Consider the following 23,000-nt stretch of genomic DNA (forward strand, 5'->3'; position numbering starts at 1 on the left):
CTGATACCACTTGTTGAATTCGAAATCGAGAGTCGTCATGCGGAAGCTTATAGTTTTACAAATAGAGGAGATAATTTAGACGATAAAGAAAACAATACTAAAAAACATAAAATTATTATATGTTTTGGCCAATTGGCCTACATATTATAAAACCTAATATTTTAAAAAAACACAAAAACTTATGAGAGAAAAAATCTTTCCCTAACCAAAACTTTTAAACGACTACATTATGGATGCTATTGTGTCATGGTATGAGAAGAGAGAGTCTTCTATTTATAGAGTTTAAAAACCTTTCCTCTTAGAAAGAGGTTAGCCAAATATGAAAAAGTTTTATATTTTTCTTTCAGGAAAAGTAAAAGTAATTATGGTATTACTTTTATTTTTTTAGAAAAATAAAACTTAAATTTGGTAAGAAAATCAAGCAAAACCCCTATCAAATCTCCCCCTTTTGGCTTGATTTTCTGGCAAAATATTCTTGATCTTCCTTCTTCACATGATCTTCATATATCACCATTGCTTACCATGATTAAAAATTGATATGGGTTAAAAATTAGAGTCCTATGCATTTAAAATAAAAGCATGGGTTAATATTATTGGAGCCTTGTGTTATAAGTAAACAGGGTTGAAAGTAGAGCCTTGTGCATTGAAAGTAAGCACAGGTTAAGAGTAGAGCTCATGCGTTAAAAATAAATGCACGAGTTGAAAGGACCCCAAGTGTTGAAAGTAAGCAGGGTTGAAAGTTGGAAACCATAAGCATGGGTCAAAAATTGATTTGGTTTTAAAGAGGGATTAGCAACACGATTGTTGAAAAATTGTTTAAAAGTTTTATCCACATGTATCTAGACAAAAATCTTCATTATTATCAAATTAGTTTCAAATTGATAAGAACCACCTTGAACTTGTCTTCAACCTCATTTCACCAAATCATTGGACCTTTGAACCGTAGGCTCTGATACTACTTTTTGGATTCGAAATCAAGAGGTTATCATGCGGAAGCTTATAGTTTTGCAAATCATAGAGGCGATAATTCAGACATAAAGAAAACAATACTAAAAAACATAAAATTATTATATGTTTTGTCCAATTGGTCTACATATTATAAAATCTAATATTTGAAAAAACACAAAAACTAATGAGAAAGAAAATCTCCCCCTAACCAAAACTCTTAAACGACTACATTGTGGATTTTATTGTGTTATGGTATGAGAAGAGAGAGTCTTCTATTTATATAGTTCCAAAGCCTGTTCTCTTAGAAAAAGATTAGACAAATATAGAAAAGTTTTATATTTTTCTTTCAGGAAAAGTAAAAGTAATTATGGTACTATTAAAAGTTAAATTTGGTAAGAAAATTAGATAAAAAAACTAACAATGACCTTATCCCTACCTCAAAAATATCGAGAGGTTGTTTTCCATAGGCCCTTCACTCTAAATAGTATGACTAATTATTTAAATGACCTTTGTGTCACCTTAAATAGAATAAATAGTAGTGTGTCCTTATATAAAGACTCACACCATCCCAAGAGAATAATGAGAATTATGTTGGCGTCATGCTAATCAAAAATAATTAAAATACTAACCTGAATGAATTCTCATGATGTAGGGCATTTTAATATCATTATTTGCATTCTTTATTATGGAACATTTGTGTCTAATATTTATGCTCACTATAAGTTACAATTCAGTTGATCAAATCCTGCTTTAGTACCCATGTTAGTGATGGCTGGGGAGGTTATAGATTTTGTTCATTATGTTATTTTACTCCATTTGAAGTTAATGGCTTTAAGTTACATTTTTGTTTTGTGAAGCCCAATCCTTCACCCATTTGCACAACTTTCATATGAAGCAGTTAACTCTCATCTTTGGTGCATTATATGCCTTTACTTCATACGTTGCATGGCTGCATTTTTCTACTGCCAATTCCCATTTCATTTGATGGCATTGTAAACCATTTACTTTTATCTTCTTATTGTAGTGGAAAATGATCATTAGTGTCATTAGCTACTTGTAACTCTTGTAACTTATATTCTATTGATCTTCCCTCTTTATCAGTTACCACCCTTTATTAATTTTTATTCATTACAAGAAAGACTTTCTCTCCTATAAATAGAGGTGGTTTTGCATAATTTTCTAAGTACGACAAATATTTTGAGTGCATAAAATTTAGTAAAAAAGAGAGTTTATTAGTTGAAGGGAGGTGTTTTTTTTGTGGAGCTTTGAACTCAACTCTTGTCCAGAATTTGTTGAGTTGTACTTTGTGATAAGGTTATTGCATTCTTAATGGGATAAGTCAAGAAGATTACTGCTGTACTGGTGAAATTATCATTGCAGTGGGTTTGAATCTCCTTAAAGAAAGCGCGAGATATTCGTGCCTCCGCTAAGACGAAGATTATTATATTTTTTCAAGAAAAATGTATTTTCAATTGTAATTTTTGTAATATTTCACCAACAAGTTTAAGGAAATTCAAATGGCAATAATTGAAAAGTTCGTGAATGTCAAGATGGGAGATCTCAACAAGTCATTTTGATTCAACGGTATTCATTTCAAAAGGTGAAAGGGTGAATTGCTTTCTAGTTAAGTCTTCTCAATGTTTCTTATGTATTAACTGAGAAGAATCCAAATAAAGTAGATAAATTTTTCGTAAATAATGATGAATTCATTTCTCTTCAAGAGAAAATTAAAAAAATATGATGGTGACTCATACAAGTGTTGGTAGTTTTTACTTAATTATCTATCTGATAATTTTTATGATTATTATGATAGAACTTACTCTTGTGCAAAGAAAATTTGAAAAGTGTTGCAGAGTAAGTATGATATCGAGGAGGTTGAAGCAAAAAAGTATGTTGCTAGCAGTTTTTTTTCATTTGCAAATAATGGACAACAAATCAGTGGCAGACCAATGTCACGACCTAAACTAGGGCCTAGCCGTGACAAGTATCTCAAGTCCCATGTGGAACAAAGATCACCCCTTCACCTAACCTAGCCAGCTCAACAACCTCAAGTGTCAGATGAATTCCGAACATATAATAGGATAGCATAAACTAAGACTAATATTCATTCATGAAATATCTAAAACAATCACCGGTAATCGGAAAACCGTCCATCACCGAGCCAATTTACCCAAAACAACACACCCAAGTACACAGTATCCAACAAAGCCTCTATAAAACTAAAGTCAATAAATATAGGGACATGCCCCCAACAATAGCCAAATACGCAGTCTAAACAAAGTCTAAGACATAAGAAATAAAGACCATGAAATGAAGCCTTCCGAAGTATGAAATCTCACCACTTTAATGTCAACTCACAAAACGCTGAACACCTGATCACTATTCAAAAAAATAAGAAGAAGTTCCAGTGCCCGCATCGCATGGGGATAAAGCATCCGGAGATGATTAACGGTTGGAGCGCTAACATGTAACTCAAAAATAGAGGAATAAAATAATTTCATCAATCAAACCAAGTCAAATCATCATATACAATCACATGTGTACATATATGTACATATATCGTGCCGGTATAGGAAACAAGGCTTAGCATAAACTTTGAAAACCTTAACCTTGGCTGTGTAGGATAACCGTTATATAAAAAAACACCCACAAGCTATATGGGTCCAGCTCTTCCCTAGTTGGAAGGGCCCAAATACGTGTAGCCGCACGAACTAGAGAATATCCATATATGCCTTTATGGGGACTCAAACCTCCCGACATAATCAAAGTGACTTAAGCACCAATGTATAAAATATGAGGGAATCGAACCTCCCATTCATATATTCATTCGGGGGACTCAAACCTCCCGGTCATATAGACACTCACACTAGCTAGCACGGTTTTTAGTGTTAGTCCTTTGAACTCCACTTTCACGGCTCGACTGCACATCCTGCTTTAAAGACCAATTAAAACATTCATTACGCACATACACAACCATTGATCCAATTACTTACCACAGGCATCCTTTTGGTATCGTCATACCAACCCCACTTGCAAGCGTATAACATGTCATAACCATTATTAATCAACTTTGGGGATCAAACCCATTGTCTAAACCAAGACATCATTTCAATTCAACATTTAGGGACACAAACTTATTTAGCCAATTAAACCATCAATGTTATGATTCAAGTCAATTTATGAACAACAAGACCATCATAAAACCATTTACTAATCATCAACATTCATAGGCCAATGCCTTAGTTCAAAAAATAATTCATATGTGGCAAGACTCTTCTCATTGACATTTTCACAAATAGGTTGAAGGGATACCATTATCAAACCGTTATTCAAGACAAAAACCATCAAGTTAGGGTTAAACATGACCCCTTAGTTTAAATCACAATTCCCAAGCACCCACACGTGCAAAACCATTAGTATAATCATAATTTAAGACATGAGAAAACAATACTCATTATATGAATTCAAACCCTCAACCATGGTGTTAAAAACCACCATTAGTTAATCATGAACAATGTTTAAAACACATGATTTTTGTAAGATAACAATGAAGGAAGAGTCACATGCCTGAGTTATGAAGATTCACGGAGGGATTTTGATTTTTAAGCCTCTAGATGATCACCTTGAAGAAACCCTAGCCTAATTCCCTTAAGAAGTTTTCAGAGAGTGTTTCAATTTTCTAAAGTGTAGAATGAATGCCTAATAAATGATATAAGATGTGGGGTCTTAAGGGCTTAGGGTGGCAAATATCCAAACTACCCTCAACTTAAAAGCTTTGGAAAACTCACAAGTGGGTACGAGTGAACCGTCTAACTCGACACCACATCATACATGTGGTACCCTCAAACCATCACCAAAACAAAAAGTTGGACACCATATTTTGTCCAATATATAAATCCCTTGCCCAACTCGTCACAATACCATACGACTAGCACCTTCAAGTTGAATCCAAGGCAGAACATCAAAGGCTAGACACTGGACTTATTGATCTTTATTGTTAATATGTCAATACCATATGACATATTATTTGTCAGTATGTTGATGGTTTATTGATCTTTAGCTCTAACAAGAATGTTATTGGAGAAACTAAAAATATTTTTAGAAATCATTTTGATATGAAAGATCTTGGTAAGGAAAATCTTATTTAGGAATTAAAATTACTTGAACATGTGATCAAATTTTCAATGACCAGTCAAATTATGTTGAATTTTTTTTAAAAAAAATATAATTTCATTGATTGCAAGTATGTTGTAACTCTTTTTGATTATAGTGTTCAGTTGTTTCATGTTGAAAGTCAAAATGATGTAATAGATCAAAAGGAATATGCTAGCATAATTAGAAGTTTGAGATATTCAATTGATTGCATTAGGCCTAATATTGCATATGTAGTAGGAGTACTTAGCAGGTTTACTAGCAAGCTGGGTAATAAATATTGGCATGTTCTAACACGAGTAATGAGATAGTTAATTGGAATAAAAACTTATGGTTTGTTCTATAAAAATATATCCTGTTGTACTTAAACGCTTTTGTGATGTGGATTGAAACACTTTATCAGGTAATTATTTTACTGCTGGTTATATGTTCACTTCGAATGGTGGTGTTATTTATTAGAAATCAAAAGGCAAACAATTATTGTTAACTCTATCATAGTGGTTGAACTAATTGTTTTAGCTTTATCTAGTGAGGAAGCGATTTGGTTGAGAGATTTATTATTTTAAATATCTTATTTTGAAAAATCAATTTCTCCCATTTTAATTAAGTGTGATAGAACTGCTGCAATTGGTATAGTTCAAAACTGTTTCAGACCTATAAGGAGAAAACACAGTAATGTGAGATCATAATTGACAAATGGTATAACTAATGTTGATTATTTCAAATCTTGTGATAATATTACAATTCATTGACTAAGACCTTAGCAAGATAAAAGGTCTGGAGCACATCGATGGGGATGAGATTGAAGCATATAAATTCTTAAGTCATATGTAAGGAAACCCAACTTGGGGACTACTGATCCTACAACTAGGTTAAATAGGAAAAATGAATCACATGATGACTTGTGAAAAAAATACACTATTTTTTATCCATTTCTATGGGGTAAGTGTATTTTCCTGTAATGATTTGTGAGGTTGAGTTTAAAAAAACACTTAATGAAAATCTATAGCTCTTATGAGTGGGGTACTAAAATTACAAAAGCACTCTCGACAGATTTTACGTATAGAGTATAGAAGTAGTAATGTCGCCCAAGCTATACTTCCAAAGAAGTATAATGCGGTCCATTTCAAATATAGTAACCCAACAGAGGTTGGGGTCGAACCCAGAGGAAATAGTCCAAATATCTCTCTCAAACTTGCTGAAGCAGCCAGTACAGTACCGAAAATTAAATTGGGGGATTATTGTGAAACAGTAAATTAGTAACAAGTCTTGATTGATTTTGGTTGAAATCAATATGAGATGAACACTAGGATTGTGTTCCCACTGTCACCCTAATTATGTAGACTTATGGTGCTCAATCCGACTATTTCAATGCCTTGCATGCAGAATCCGACAAGATATGTATCACCAATCGTCTTGTGAATGCCTTTGCTGAATTTCATTCTTCACCTTGTGAGTCTCAGAGTGTCACCTTACTAACTTTTTTATTTGATCCCAATTAACATCTCCTTTTAGGTGTCAAGTTAATTAGACGAGAGTTGATAGTCTTAAATTACTGTTGCAATCTTTTTTTTCTAATCTCAACCTCTCTTGTGAAGATGATCTCGAACACAGGCAAGTTCTTAACCCCTACAGTAGTTAAGAAGGCAAGAAAATTGAAGAAGATCACAATACATGCATAAACACTGATTTAAAAGGAGCTCACACTTTCTCTACTTTGTTATTCCGTCAGGGTTCCCACAACCCTTGTTAGGTGATTTAGCCTCTCCTGTTTGCGAGAATATCCATGAAATTCATTAAAGAAAGTATAGGAATAGTCTTACAAACAAAACCTAGAATCTCAAATTAATAATAAATCATAAAATGAAGAACAATGGATTCCAAAATCAAAATTCGAATCTTAGAATCAATATAATGTTGTGAAAGAGTGCATAAACTAATGCAAAAAAATCAAAAGAGTATTTATAGAATACATCAAAACCCTAAAAATTCTAACCAAAATAAATAAGAAAAATTGGGTCGGTGACCACTTACGGACTTACTTACAGGCTGTAAGTGGTACTTAATGGGCCGTAAGTAGGTTGTAAGTGTCAGAAAAGCTTCAGAGTTGCAGCATACCACTTATGATGGCACTTATAGTGGCATAAGTGGTACTTACGCCCTGTAAGTAGCCCCTTCATCCTTCTCAGACCAATCTTTAGACTCCAATATTCTCAGAACAATTTCCTCTAATTCCTACATTGGCACTAATGGAAGCATAAGTGGTACTTACGCGCCATAAGTGACCCTCCGTCAATGTCAGAATAATTTTTAGCATTCAGCTTCTCAGATCATACCTCTTCAGATACTTAAATTTATGAAAAAAGGTCATTATCATATAATTTATCCCCGAGGATCCTACTTACACTATTTTCAAACCAAGAATCAAAATGGGATCTAAAAGCAGTGAAACTGAACCAACCCCGCTCCTAGTACAAATTAGATACTACGAACTCAATAGAGATATCAGATTTTTGGAAAAACATTGTTTGCAAAGTTGACCCCCAAAATCCAGTTTCACAACTTCTGGAACTGAGGGTTGAAATGAGATGTAAAAGCCGTAAAACCACACCAACCATGTTACCAATCTAAAATCAACATTTTGGAATTGCTGGCATAGTGTGTTTTTTCATCCGATGCACAGATCAATAAATGTTGATCAAAGTCAACTATAATGCTTTCCAATCCACCAAAAATTAAAAACTCGCACAAATCACACCAAAATATATTAAGATCTGTTCCAATCATCTCCACGCCCTAAATAATACCATGAAGCATCCACGGGGAGGGGTAATATGATCAAATCACAAAAAAATAAATATTTCACAAATTACCAAAAATCAAGTCGTTATATTATCCACCACTAAAAATCTAATTTGTCCTTGAACTAAAGGCAAGGGAAATTACCTGATCGTTAAAATTTAGGGATAAGTACCTCACATATCAGAATCGACCTCCCAAGTTGACTCATCTATAGGATGATACCACCGCTGGAACTTAACCACAGGAATAACCCTAGAACACAACCATTTAACATCTCTGGCTAGTATAGAGACAAACTCTTCAATAAAGGACTCATCTAACTACACTGAATCCCAACGAATGACATGAGAATCATCTGCAATGTAAAGTCAAAGTAAAGGAAAAACTGGCTGAATAGATGATAAATCTAAAGGCAATGTTAACTCATAAGCCACGTCCCCAATAGTTCGAAGGATCTCAAATGGGTCTAATATACTTGGGGCTAAGCTTGCCCCTCTTCCTAAAGCATATCATGTCCTTTATGGGTGACACACAAAAGAAGATATGAACTAATACTAAATCTCAAGGTATGAAGTCTAAGATCCACATAGAACTTCTGTCTACTTTGATCCTTTCAAACTCTAGCCCGAATTACCTGAACCCTATCTAAAGACTCACAAAGAAAGTCTGTACCTCAAGATCTAATCTTAAAACCTCAAACTAACCAATTGAAGAGTGACAACGCCTATCATATAAGGCCTAAAAAGAAGCCATCTCAATACTAGAATAGTTGCTATTATTATATACAAACTCTACCAAAGCTAGATGCTACTCCACTTACCACTGAATTCCATCACACAAGCATGGAGCATATCCCTTAAAACCTGAATAGTCTTCTATGACTGACTATCGATCTGGAGGTGAAATATTGTACTAAGATTAATTCGAGTACCCAACTCCTCTGTAAAAGTCTTTCAAAAGTGAGATGTAAAAACTGAACCTCGATTCGAGATGACAAACATTGAGACACAATGAAGATGCACTATCTCATGAATATAGATATGGGCTAACCTCTTGGCATTGAAAGAAACTTGAACCAAAATAAAGTGAGAAGATTTGGTCAATTGATCCACAATGACCCAAACACTATCAGAACCACAAGAAGTATGACACAATCCAGTCACGAAGTCCATAGTTGTTCCTTTTTATTTTCACTTGAGAATGGGTAACCAATGAATCAAACCACCATGTCTCAAATGCTCGACCTTTATCTACTAGCAACATAAGCAACGAGCTATGAAATTCACAACATTCTTCCTTATACCACCCCACAACTAATGTTGTCTCAAATTATGATATATCTTAGTCACACCCAAATAAATGTAATACATAGAACGATAAGCCTTCTCCAAAATCAAACTAATCCAAACACCGCCACCAATCCTCAAAACACCATCTGGATCAACTGAGGCTTTTTTAGCCTTGCCATTCAGCACTTTATCCCAAATCACTCTCAACCCAACATCATTAAACTGATGAGATCAAATCTTCTCCATTAAAGAAAACCTAGCCTTCACGAATGACAAAACATACCCAGGTGTTGAAACATCGAGCCTAACCATCTGGTTAGCCAAAGACTAATCTCTAAGGGCAAAGGCCACTCATGGATTAAAAGATGCATCGAGCTACCCATGCTAGTCAACGTCCAACTCAAGGCATCTGCAACCACATTAGCCTTACCTGGAGATAGAGAATAGTTATGTCATAATCCTTAAGAAAATCAAGACAGCAACGTTGCCTCATACTAAGATCTCACTAGGTGAAAAAGTATTGAAAGCTATAATGATCTGTGAAAATCTTACAACAGACTCCATATAAGTAGTTCCTCCATAACTTCAAAGCAAAAACAACCGTACAACTCTGAATCATGGGTAGGGTAATTCATCTTATTGGGCTTCAACTGGCGAGAAGCATATACAATCACCTTACCCTCGTAGCATCAGAAAAGACATTGAAACACACAATCTTTTTGGGAAAAGTTAAGATAGGAGCCAAAGTCAACTAATCCTTGAGCTTTTGAAAGTTTGACTCACGAGCATCAAACCACTAAAATAAAATCTTTTTCTAAGACAACTTGATCAATGGAGTTGCAATAGATTAAAAAAAACCCTTAAGAAAAATGCTGATAGTAGCCCTCTAAACCAATAAGCTCCAATTCTTGATAGGAGAAGTAGGCCTAGCCCAATCACAAACTACTGCAATCTTGGTCGGATCAACCATAATACCATCCTTGGTCACCACGTGACCCAAAAAAGAGACAAATTCTAACCAAAACTTACACTTAGAGAACTTAGCATACAATTTCTCATCCCTCAATCCCCAAAGCATAATTTGCAAATGCTCCTCATAATCGGCCTCATTCTTGGAATAAACTAAGATATCATTTATAAATACAATGATAAAAGAGTACAGATACAGTCGAAATACTCTGTTCATCACTCCATAAACGTGGCTGGGGTATTGGTCAACCCAAAAGACATGACCAAAAACTCATAATGATCGTACCGAGTTCAAAAAGTTATCATTGGAATATCTAAAGCTCTGATCCTCAACTGGTGATACCCGAATATCAAATCAATCTATGAAAACACCGAAGCACCCTAAAGATGATCAAATAAATTATCAATACGAGAAATAGAATAATTATTCTTAATCATCACCTTGTTTAATTGCCGATAATCAATATAGATACGCATAGACCCATGCTTTTTATTTACAAATAAGATAAGCGCACCCAAGGTGATACACTAGGTTGGATAAATCCTTTATCCAATAACTCCTACAACTGATCCTTTAATTTATTCCATTTTTTTGGGGCCATCCAAGAAAATACATCAAGAAAAAATTCATGAACTCACAAACAAACAAACAAAATCTAAGAAAGGAGGTGAAGCAGCACTAATATCAAGAATACGAGCCAAACAAGATAAATACCCCATTTCTACCAAGCAAAAAACTTGAAGAAAATATATAACTCTCTTGGGACTCAAATAAAGCACAGCACACCGTTCCAAGCTATCCTCGGCACACCTAGCAAAGCTATGTTCATGGTATTAGCATAACAATTTGGGACAACGCAATAAGAAGCTAACCAATCCATACCTAAGATGTCATCAAAATCTATCATATCAAGGATAATCAAATCTACCTACATATCATGCCCAACAAAAGTCACAACACAAGATTGGTACACTCGATCCACTACTAAGAGTCTCCTACGGGGGTATATATGCGGATAGGCACATCAAAAGGCTTACAAGAAGAATGAAAACCCAAAGAAAAATATATAGACACATAGGAGAAAGTCAACCCTGAATCAAATAAAACATATGAAAATCCAAAACAAATAGGGATAATACCTTTGATGATAACATTGGATGCCTCTACCTCTGGCCTGGCAGGTATAGCATAGCACTGACTGCGTCTCCCACCTGACTATGTAGTCCTTCAACCACTACCACGGCCACCACTATCCTTAGAGAAATCTCGACCTCCCATGGTGATATGAGTATGATCATAATTGTGGATCAATACGTAAAGAACTCGTTCTAGGGTGACTGGCCAACTAATAGAACAAGCTTTGGAGTGTTGGCTCATTAAGGGCATTTTAGTTATTTTGTAATAAGTTGTAACCTAGGCTATAAATAGAACATATTAGGTCATTTTCTCATAACTTAGATGATATTTTGAGAGCTCTTTGAGAGTGTTCATACAAGTGTGGAATCACTTGTGTTGGTTGCTTATTTTGAAATATTGGTTGCTTGGGGATTTCGTTACCTTAAGGTCACCATAAGAACTTAATGTTATTTGTATGAATTCTTGGGTATTAGTGTTCAATATACACTTTGGTTCATAGTGTTTATTAATTGTGTGTCAAGTTATCTATCATTCTATCTTATTATTGTTGTTGTGTTCATTCTCGATTTTAGGTGTCCAAACCGAGACCTTGTTGTGTCATTTTTGTTCTTTTTATTGTGTTGTAATATTAGTTTATGGATCACTGATTATAGGTGTTAAACACCTTATAATCTTGTTGTTATAGTGCTTGTATTGTTATTGTGTAGTGAATTCGAGAGGGGTCACCAAAAGGGGTCCTCGATTCTTCAAATCATGGACTATTTTGGTGTGTGTTAGAGTCTTCCTTGTTGATCTTGTATCATTTGGTATCAAAGAATGGCTTGATTTTATTTTCACAACATCAATCTTGGGCTAGCTTGCTTAAAAATACAAAAAAAAGAAGGAAAGTGTAGAAGTTGTTCTTGTTCTTGGCCGAGACATGTTTCTTTATGGCTAAATCTTGTAGTCTTTTGTTTGTTTATATTGTTTCTAGTGTTGGTTTCTTTCTCACCAACAATAAATTGTATATATCTAAAGTTTGAGCTTATGTTGTTGACCTTGTCAATGTAAATTAGAAGTTGTTTGTGTCTTCATATTGTTGATCTTGGTCGTATGTTGCAATTGTTGTGAACTTGGAGGTGAATGTTGGTGGTGTTCTTGAGAAATTGTTGTTGAGATATTGTTTTTCTTCACATCTTGACATCTCTTAATCAATATAAAGTATAACATAGATCCAAAAAAGGTGTAAGATAAAGTTGAAAAGTTGTTGGTGAAGAGACTTGAACACATCACTTCAAAGACTTGTCAACCAATTTTCCATATTTCAAGGACCTTGTTTTGTGGGAATAGTAAAGTCAAGTCTCACTTTTTGAGTTGGAATTTGAAAAAGTTTCTAAGACTTGAATTTTTCCACTAAAGTAGAAACTCATCCATTCCAAATTGTATCAAGACAAAAGCTTCAAATTGGTGATTAAACAAAAAAAATTGTGTGGGACCGCGACCAATTACGTGGCTGCCACATCATCATATTTTACTGTTCACGCAACATAAGTAAGCTCAAATTTTTTTATTTCTTAGTTTCTAATCTTTGTTTCTTAGTTGCATTTTGTTGATTCTATTACTAATTAACAAACTAGTAATTGTCTACTAGGTTGTAAATTAGTTTTGGGTCCGTTTATTTGTGTCTACGTTTCTTTGTGTGCTTTTATCTTTTCGAAAACTCATTGTAGCCTTTTGATTCAAGTACATATAAATTTATTTTGATTCATTGCAAACAAAAATCCATTCTGACCTTAAGCCACACGTGGGACCAAGTAACTTCATTGGAGTAAAAACGATATACCAACACTTGTGAGACCAATTGAGTGATACTTGAAAAAGTGTGAGCTTGAGAGTTAGTGAGGGTGATTTTTTCTAACCTTAACTTGTTATTGTTTGTGTTTTGTTTAGTATTTCTTATTAGGTACGATGGCTTTGGGTGAAGGTAGTCCAAGAGCCTCGAGAAAGGTAACCATGGATGCTTTGTTGGCGGCCATAATGAGCGTGAAACATGATCTTAGTGGTCGAATGGAAAGGATAGAGGGAAGGATGGACGGGATGGAGGGTTCCTTTTCAAGGATAATGATACATTATAAGTTTGTTTAGATTCCAACCATTCAAGTGCGAAACACTACCACGCCTCGACTAGTGGCATGGTACTACCCCAGATACATTTCCCCAATTGATCAATCCACCTAGACCAACCCATGAACCCATTCACCAAGTCCATACTTATCCAAAAAACTGAAATCAAGTCCATCAAGAAGCTTCCAAATTCAAGACCCCCTTGATATGCCGAGAGCACCACTAAACTAAAACGAACCAATCCAAATTGATAATGTAAAAGGTGAGGGTCTTTATTGAGGTGAGGGGTTAGATGAAGAAACTCTCTTTATAGAATTTGTATGCAATAGAAGAAGAGATTATGGAGGGGGACATAGAGGTCGAGGGAGAAGAGTTGGACTGGCTCCTCATGGTAGGGACAACTTGGGACACCGACCTCATATTCAAGAAGGTCTAGTGGACCAAGGAGGCAATGTGGATAGAGACAAGGGCCTAAATTTCATTAATATTAGTCTTCCTTCTTTAAAAGGGACTAGTGATCCATCTCTCTATCTTGATTGGGAGTTACAATGTAATCGGATTTTCCAAATCAATCAGTTAACTTCCCAAAGAAAGCCGCACATGCCATTGCTCAATTTGAAGGTTATGCATCTACTTGGTGGGAGACAAACTGGTTACAACAGGAAAGGAATAACAATCTTAACCTTCCGGATTGGGATGAATTGGAAGATCTTATGAGGGAGAGATATGTTACAAAAAGGTACAAACAAGATCAACTAACAAAGCTCTACAACTTGAGGCAAGGATATAGAAGTGTGGAGGTTTATTATGATGAGTTTCAAAACTTGATCTTACGTCTTGACATAGTCGAACCTCCAAATCATTGCCTAGCTCAGTTCAAGGGTGGCTTATGATATGAAATTGTTTCTCAATTAGTTGTCCACAAGTTTGACCGAATAGAGGACCTTGTAGAAGCAGCCATTGAAGTTGAAAGGAACAATCATGCTAAGAAGACCTTCAGGTGGGACAAATCCTACAAGCCCTTAGAGAAGAAGCCATTTGATAAAACAATCCAAAGGTATCCACGGCTTGAAGGTACTAATTCTTCCACTCCTAATCCTAAGGGTATCATTTGTTTTAAATGTCAAGGTTGGGGTCACGAAGCTAGCGAGTGCCCAAACTGAAGGAATATTGTACTAGTGGAGGGTGATTCTTATTTTGTTAGGGATAAAGTGACCAAAAATAATGTTAGTGAAGGAACCTCTCAAGAGGATGATGGAGATGATGGTGAAACCTAAAGGGTGGTGAAAGTAGGGGAAGTTAATGTTCCTTGCAGATTGATAAGGAGAATACCTCATGATGATGCTTGGCCTGAAGAAGGTGAGGTCTTGATTCCACTTCGACCTCTTGATGATGAAGAACCCGAGAGTACACTATGGTCCTTGCTCTAAGGAAGTACACTTTTATTTTTGTCTTGTTTCTTGTCACGCTTAGGTGGATAGACAAGTATTTCTTTTGGTTCTTAGAAGGGCATCTTATTCCCTAATATCCCATGGCATGTGCAGAATGTACACTCGTGGTTTGATATTTTCATGTTGATTATGCTAACTTTAACCCTCATGTCATGAGGAATATGTATTCTTTTGTCTCTTATATTGTTTTGAAGGTGCGGATTCGAGGTCAAATCCTTTTTCAAGAAGGGGAGGATGATACGAGTACGATCATGATTGTGGATCAATACGTAAAGAACTCGTGCTCGGGTGACGGGCCAACTAATGGAACAAGCTTTGGAGTGTTAGCTCATTAAGGGTATTTTAGTCATTTTGTAATAAGTTGTAACCTAGGCTAAAAATAGAACATATTAGGACATTTTATCATAACTTAGATGATATTTTGAGAGCTCTTTGAGAGTGTTCATACAAGTATGGAATCACTTGTGTTGGTTGCTTATTTTGACATGTTGGTTGCTTGGGGATTCCGTTCCCTTAAGGTCACCGTAATAAATTGATGTTATTTGTATGAATTATTGTGTATTAGTGTTCAATATACACTTTGGTTCATAGTGTTTATGCATTGTGTGTCAAGTTATCTATCATTCTATCTTATTATTGTTGTTGTGTTCATTCTCGGTTTTGGGTGTCCATACCCGAGACCTTGTTGTGTCATTTTTGTTCTTGTTATTGTGTTATAATATTAGTTTGGGCTTGCTGATTATAGGTGTTGAACACCTTAGAATCTTGTTTCTATCGTGCTTGTATTGTTATTGTGTAGTGAATCCGAGAGGGGTCACTAAAAGAGGTCCTCGATTCTTCAAATCATGGACTGTTTTGGTGTGTGTTAGTGTCTTCCTTGTCGATATTGTATCACATGGTCAATAAAGGAGTAGCTCTAAAAATATATTGGGGATAGTCCTTGTCCATATGGTCGATCTCATCACACATATAGCAAACCCTGCAGCCCAGCTCAAAGGAAGGATGTACGACTGAATTAGGATGACCACTCAAATTTGCTAAACCTGAAGAACCACTACTTAAACTCTACAAGGTTTCCTACATGGGTCTAGCATGATATCCACAAAAGTTTCTAAAATCTCTGCCTCGAGGAATGTGACCTCAGAACTCTCTCTGACGGGGATACCTTCTTAGCACCTCCCTGAGATACTTGAAGAATAGACTCAGTCATCTTAGTATGATCCACAATACTCTAAAATGATGGTCCAAACACTATCATCTAAGTCATAGCTAGTTAAAGAGAAACATCCAACCCCTTCATGAACTTCTCAATATTCTCAAACTCGATGGCTATACTGGAAGAAGAATATCTAAACAAGGCATGAAAATGTACCTCAAACTCTGCAACAATCATGGATCCATACTCCCAGCGCTCAAACTTATCTGTCATCTGATCCTTCAAACTGAAAGGCACAAACCTGTCTAAAAAGGCCTCTATAAGCTAATACCAAGTCATCTCTGGTGAACCCAATAAGTGACCTCTATCAATCTCTGGTTGTATCTCTCAACTGATAAGTAGTATATGTAACCCTATGCAACTCAAGCAAACCAAGGTTATGCAACTTGTGTGGATAATCCATCAAAAACTCATAGGCAACGTCGCCTATGGCCCCACTAGACCTAGGAGGACCCAAACGAGTGAATTTATCAAACCTTTTCTAATTCTTAGAAAACATGATTATACTCACAATAATAGTAGGCAACATAGATAATGATTGAACTCTAAATCTTGAACTACCATAGTCAGATGTGTTGCAGAAAAGAGTGAAACACTATTTAAAACATAAGATATGAAAGATCTACACAATATACAAGGAGATAAGGAAAGTTTCCTACAAATATATTATAACCTCTTGAAGATAGATATAGATTTATATGCATCGATCCATGAGACTCTACTGGACACCTTATTCTTACACTGATAAGATCAATGAAAACCTAGCTGATACTAATTTGCCACAATCCAAAAATCAAGGATCATGATGGCACTTGTCTCAGTAAGCCTTGACAAGTAAGCCCATTACCCAAACTGATATAAAATGAGAAAATTAATACTAAATGAATGCAAGACCCCTAGAATGAAATTGAACAACATATATATATATATATAGTAAAATCAACAGTATAATCAAGATACCAACCAAATTCCAAAAGCTGGTGTCATGGTGTAAGAACTAACTAGTACAACTTAAGGTCAAAAATACATAAAATATCCAAACAAGAGAAAGACTCTGTCTCTGAATACAAGCAAGACATAGTCTAGATAAGGAAAGGTAGAATTCAACTCCGGATATACAGATCAAGCACTACCTCGAATGGGCTCTAATTATCGCCTGAATCAACTATTTGTGTAGTACACTCATACCTAAATCTATACCAAAAGGGCACATTAAGGAGGAGTACAGTCTACTTGTACTTAGTAGGTATCATAGACCGACTGAGTAAAGTAGAAAATAAAGCATATAAACACAAACTATTGGCACGCCACCTGCAATCAAAAAATATTCCAAACAGTAGTCCACACGGTCTCCACTAACAGTTCTTATATATATACATCCAAAATTTACATATAGAGGAAAGAAAAATAAATATACACATACATCAAATACAAGTATAAGAATATAGAACAGATGTATAGATATCAAGTCAAAGACAAAAATATAATCACAGCATAAGCATAATATATAAAGTGAAATGAAGATGATAATGCTGCTGATGATGATGATGTGATGCACGAGGTTACCGCACAACCTCGGTTTACACCTACAAAGCTAAAGCTTCCCAACGTAGGACCCATGGATGATTTTTTAACCCGTATACAACCAATATCCAAATACTGATATTTATATCTCCTCTCTAGCACATACATCAGTAGAGGATTTTAAGAGATGTCACATTTTCTATCAAAAAAATCTAGTATTTCTAGTATTTTTATGATGGTACCAATGTTTCATGAATGAATATGAGATGAGGATGTAAAGCTCACAACCAACAAAAATGATAATATCTAGTATCCAACCAATATACCAACTATTTGAGATAAAAAAACCCACTTAAATCAACCAACCATCTAAGACCTAATATGATTTAGAAAGCATCAAGTAAAACATGCAAGAAAATGTCATTAATACCACATAATTCCAAAAATCTAGGACAACCTAAAGAGTGTAAACCAGACATACACTTATCATTATCACGCCAACAATAACATATAAGACCCCACACGATCACACATAGCAAATAATATTTCAAAACCACCAAATATTATCCATATAGGCCCCCACACGGGCCTATAAATCACCTAACATATTTTCCATGATACAATCCCATACGCACAGCATGCTTTTACATTATTATTAACTACCCAACCCAGTTTGAAGAAAGTTAAGTCATAACCTACCTCGAATGCCAAAAACTAGTCGAAAAACCTTCAATAAGGAGTTTTTTTCCTCATGAACGGATCAAAAATCAACTAAGACATATAAATATAAAATCTGCATATCAAAAGAATTCCAACGATGTCCATATTATTTATTTCTGAGTTGGGGTCTAAACATATCCCCAAAATGAATTTTTGAAAAAGGATAAAATCATACTTTTATTTTAGAAACATATTCTCCATACTCATAGGAGTCTACAGCTGAAAACCCATGTGAAAATGAGTAAAAAATGAAGTTCAAATCCAAGAAAAATGACTTTCAAGCTTTACCAAAAAAAACCCCCAAAAACTTATTTTTAAAAGAAAAAATTTAAAGTTTTTTTGAATATAAAATAGAGAGAAAATTATAATTATAATATTAGAACTTATCCATGAAAAAAATCTCGAAAAACCCTTTGAAATCGTCCAAATTCGAGCTCTCAAGCCCCAAAATGGTGGAATGGGGTTTTGATTGTAAACTTCGGTAAAAATAACGAAAAAAATAAAAGTCTTGGAAAATGTGGAAAATAGAGTTCTAAATTTATGGATAATGATTCTAAGAGGAAAACACATAAAAATCATTAAAACTGGAGCTTCCTAGCTCCCAAAACGTCTAAAATGCGAAATGAGTTCGATTTGGGTCTTAACCATCAACGATGACCATTAAAGTGGCACTTTGGCCACTAATGGTCAAAGGTTGCTAAAGTAGTCGACCGACCGCTTTAGTGCCTGCACCAGTGCCAACAATCTTCAAAACTTATTTTTGACCCTCAAAACTCATTCGAACCCTATGAACATGATCCAATAGTGAATTTTGATTGTAAAACATGTTCCAAATCTAATGGAATCATCAATTTTATGAAAAAAGTCACTTTCATAAAATTAACCCCCGAGACCCTATTTACACTATTTTTGAATCAAGAGTCGAAATAAAATTTAAATTCCACGAAACCGAATCAATCCTGCTACTAATTCAAATTTGACATTCCGCACTCAATAGCGATATCATATTTTTGAATAAACATCATCTGCACAAAGTTGACCTCCAAAACTCAGTTTCACAACCTTTTCAAATTGAGGATAAAATGAGATATAAAAGCCGTAAAACCATACCAACCATGTCACCAACCTAACATCAATATTTTGAATCTGTTGGTGCAGTCCTTTTTGCCATCTGACGCACAAATCAATAAATGTTAATCAAAGTCAACTATAAGGCTTTTTAAGCCACTAAAAATCATAAACTTGCACAAATCGCACCAAAACACTTTAGAAACCGTGTCAATCATATCCACTCTCCAAAAAATACCACAAAGCAACCACGAAAAGGGATAAAATGGTCAAATCACATAAAAATAAATATTTTATAAAAATTATCAAAAATCAAGTCGTTACACATTTCAGAGTTGATCATGAAGTATTACATTAAGGGTATTTAAGCATTTTTTTTCAACTTCAAACATCATGAACATACTTTTAACTATAGTTGAAGCCAGAATTGTTGTGTGGATTTGAGTAGACTTGGAAGTGGACAATGATAGTATGAACTTTAACCCTTTTTCGATGAATATACATGCACTGTGAACTTTTGGTATTGAGATTTAAAGGGATTTGCTTGCTTTTTACAGATTAAGAGGGAGGTGGAGAGTTTGAATTTTAGTGGCGAGTTAGAAAATTTGAGAAAGTGGGGACAAGGATTGGGTTTGGGGTTATTAAAACCATTGGTCTGCCGAATCGGGTCGGATCCGCATAGCTCCAAAAAAGATTTCAAAATCTCCATCCCTAAAGTTTTAGCCCACTTACGGCACGTAACTGGGCCACTTTAAGTGGCCTAAAAATTTAGTAACACTCTGAATTGAATCCCTGATTTCAACGACCCCAGTTACGAGGTCATAAGTGGATTTATAAGTAAAACTTTTGAGAACCCAAAATCCTTATTTTTTTACTCTGACATCTGCTGCATCAGTTAGCTGGCGTAAGTGGGCCTTATGACCCCTATAAGTGGGTTAGTAAGTCCCCTTACCTAGAATTGTTTGAATATTACTATTTTTACCATGTTTCAGGTGTTTTCCCATGCTTCAAACTTACCAAAATGAAAACAAGGTAAAACTAAATTATTAGGCTGCCTCCCAACCAGTGCTTGATTTAATGTCGCAGCATGATGTGGCTATGTTGGTTACTTAGGTTTCACCTACTAGCCCATGGATTGCCTTCCATAAAGCTCCTAAGTTAATGTCATGGCATGACTCAATTTCCTTGGCTACTCAAACATCACCAAGTCTTATATTAACATAAACTTTCATTTCATCAATATTTCTCATATACTTCTTAACACGCTTCACCTTAAATGGTGCTTCGCTATCTCATTTCAACTCAATAGCACCATGCAAGAACACACAAAGTGCAACAAATGATCCATACCAACTAGACTTCAACTTTCCAGGAAATAAGTGAAGTCTCGACTCATACAACAGGACCATATTACAAGGCTTAAACACTCTTTTCTGATCTTCTTGTAATGATATAGCTTCATCTTTACCTTGTACAAAAATGAACTCTTATAAGATCAGAGCCGAAATCATCCAACTCATTCACCTTGCTAATCCTCAAAATTTAGCCTTTTTAATACCCATAATGTCTTATGCTCAAGTTCAACCAGCAAGTAGCATACCTTGCCGTACATAAGCTGATATAGAGAGGCACCTATGGGGGTCTTAAAATTTATCCAGTAGGCTCAAAGAGCATCCTCTAACTTCCTTGACCAGTCAATCCTGTTGGCATTCACAGTTTTTATAAATATGGACTTGATCTCACGATTAGAGACCTTAACCTACATACTCTTTTGAGGATGATAAGGTGTTGCCACCTTATGCTTCTCACCAAAATTTTCAACAGGGCCTTAAAAAGATGATTAGATAAGTTGGACCCATCATTACTAATATTAGCACATGCAGTGCCTTATCAAGAAAATATGTTCTTCTTCAAGAATGTAGTGACATTTCAACCCCCATTGCCTTCACCAATTTTGAAACATAGTCAACTTCTATTAGTATATACTTCATCTCATAAGAGCTCAAAAATGGACCCATGAAATTGATTCCTTGCATCAAACAACTCTGACTCCAATATGGATGTCATGGAGAGTTTATGTTTCCATAAAATATTACCTTACCTCTAACACTAATCATAGGCTTGAGCAAAATCATGAACATCCTTGTAAATAGTCGGTCAATAGTACCCATGGTGTAAAATTTTATGGGTTTACGGGTCACACCATGAGGACCCCCAACTAGAAAAAAATGATAAACCTCAAGGATGCTCATCGTCTCCACCTAAAAAATATACCTCTAATAACTCCATCCACACATACCCAAAAAAGATAAGACTCATCCCAAAAGAGTATTCTCACCTCATGTATGAACCGCTTGTACTATTAAAATTATAAATCTTTCGTGATAAGATCACTTGCCAAAAAGTTGGCAAGATCAGGAAATAAAGAGATTAAGTCTTGAGATGTTACCAAGACCCACTTATCTAGAAAAGTATCATCTATATCAAACTCATACCTTAATTTCAACATTGCCTTCTCTCCAAGGCGGGATAGGTGGTCTGTAACCAGGTTTTCAATGCCTTTCTGGTCTTTCACCTTAAAGTCAAATTCCTATAGCATGAGTACTCAATAAATCAACCTTAAATTTGTATATCTCTTTGAAATAAGATATTTCAATGTTTGATGATTAGTGTGAACAATGACTTTGATCTCTATCAAATAGGATAGGAATTTCTCAAAAGAAAAAGCCACCACGAGTAACTCCTGCTCAGTAACTGTATAATTTTTCTATGTAAGGTTTAATGCTTTAGTGGAATAGTAGATGGGGTGAAAGATCTTCTCATATTGTTGGCTTAAGATAGCTCCCAAGGCCATACCACTAGCATCGCACATTATCTCAAAAGGTAAGGACCAATCAGGAGACACAATAATAAGAGCTGAGATCAACCGCTCCTTAAGGCACTCAAAGGCCTTGAGACAAGAATTATCAAACATAAAATTCACCTCTTTATCTAGAAACTTGCATAGTGGATTAGCAATTTTGGAGAAGTTCTTGATGAATATCCTATATAACCTAGCATGAACCAAGAAACTTCTTATACCTTTAATTGAAACTGGAAGAGATAATTTTTCAATCACCTCTATCTTCGCCCTGTCAAACTTAATACCTCTTTTCAAAATCTTATGTCCAAAAATAATCCCTTTCTTCACCATAAAGTGGCACTTTTCCCAATTTAAAACCAGGTTTCACTCCTCACATTTCTAAAGTGCATTGTCTAAATGATCCAAACCGTCATTAAAAGAGTCCCTAACAACAAAAAGTCATCCATAAATACCTTTATAGTATCCTCCACCATATAAAAAAATATCGATATCCTACAATGCTGAAAGATTACAAGGGAATTACACAGTTCGGAAGGCATCCTCTTAAACAAAAAAGTACTATTAAGTAAAAGTATTCTTTTCTTGGTCTCTTTGGGTGATGGAAATCTGATTGTACCCCAAATAACCATCAATAAAATTGTACCAACCTTTGCCTGTAAGTTTGTCTAGCATCTGGTCCATAAACAACATAGGAAAATAGTCTTTTTGAGTCCAAGTATTCAACTTTATAAAGTCCATGCACACTCTTTATCTAGTA

Source organism: Capsicum annuum, chromosome 5 (assembly GCF_002878395.1).
Source record: "Capsicum annuum cultivar UCD-10X-F1 chromosome 5, UCD10Xv1.1, whole genome shotgun sequence".
Classification (NCBI taxonomy): Eukaryota; Viridiplantae; Streptophyta; class Magnoliopsida; order Solanales; family Solanaceae; genus Capsicum; species Capsicum annuum.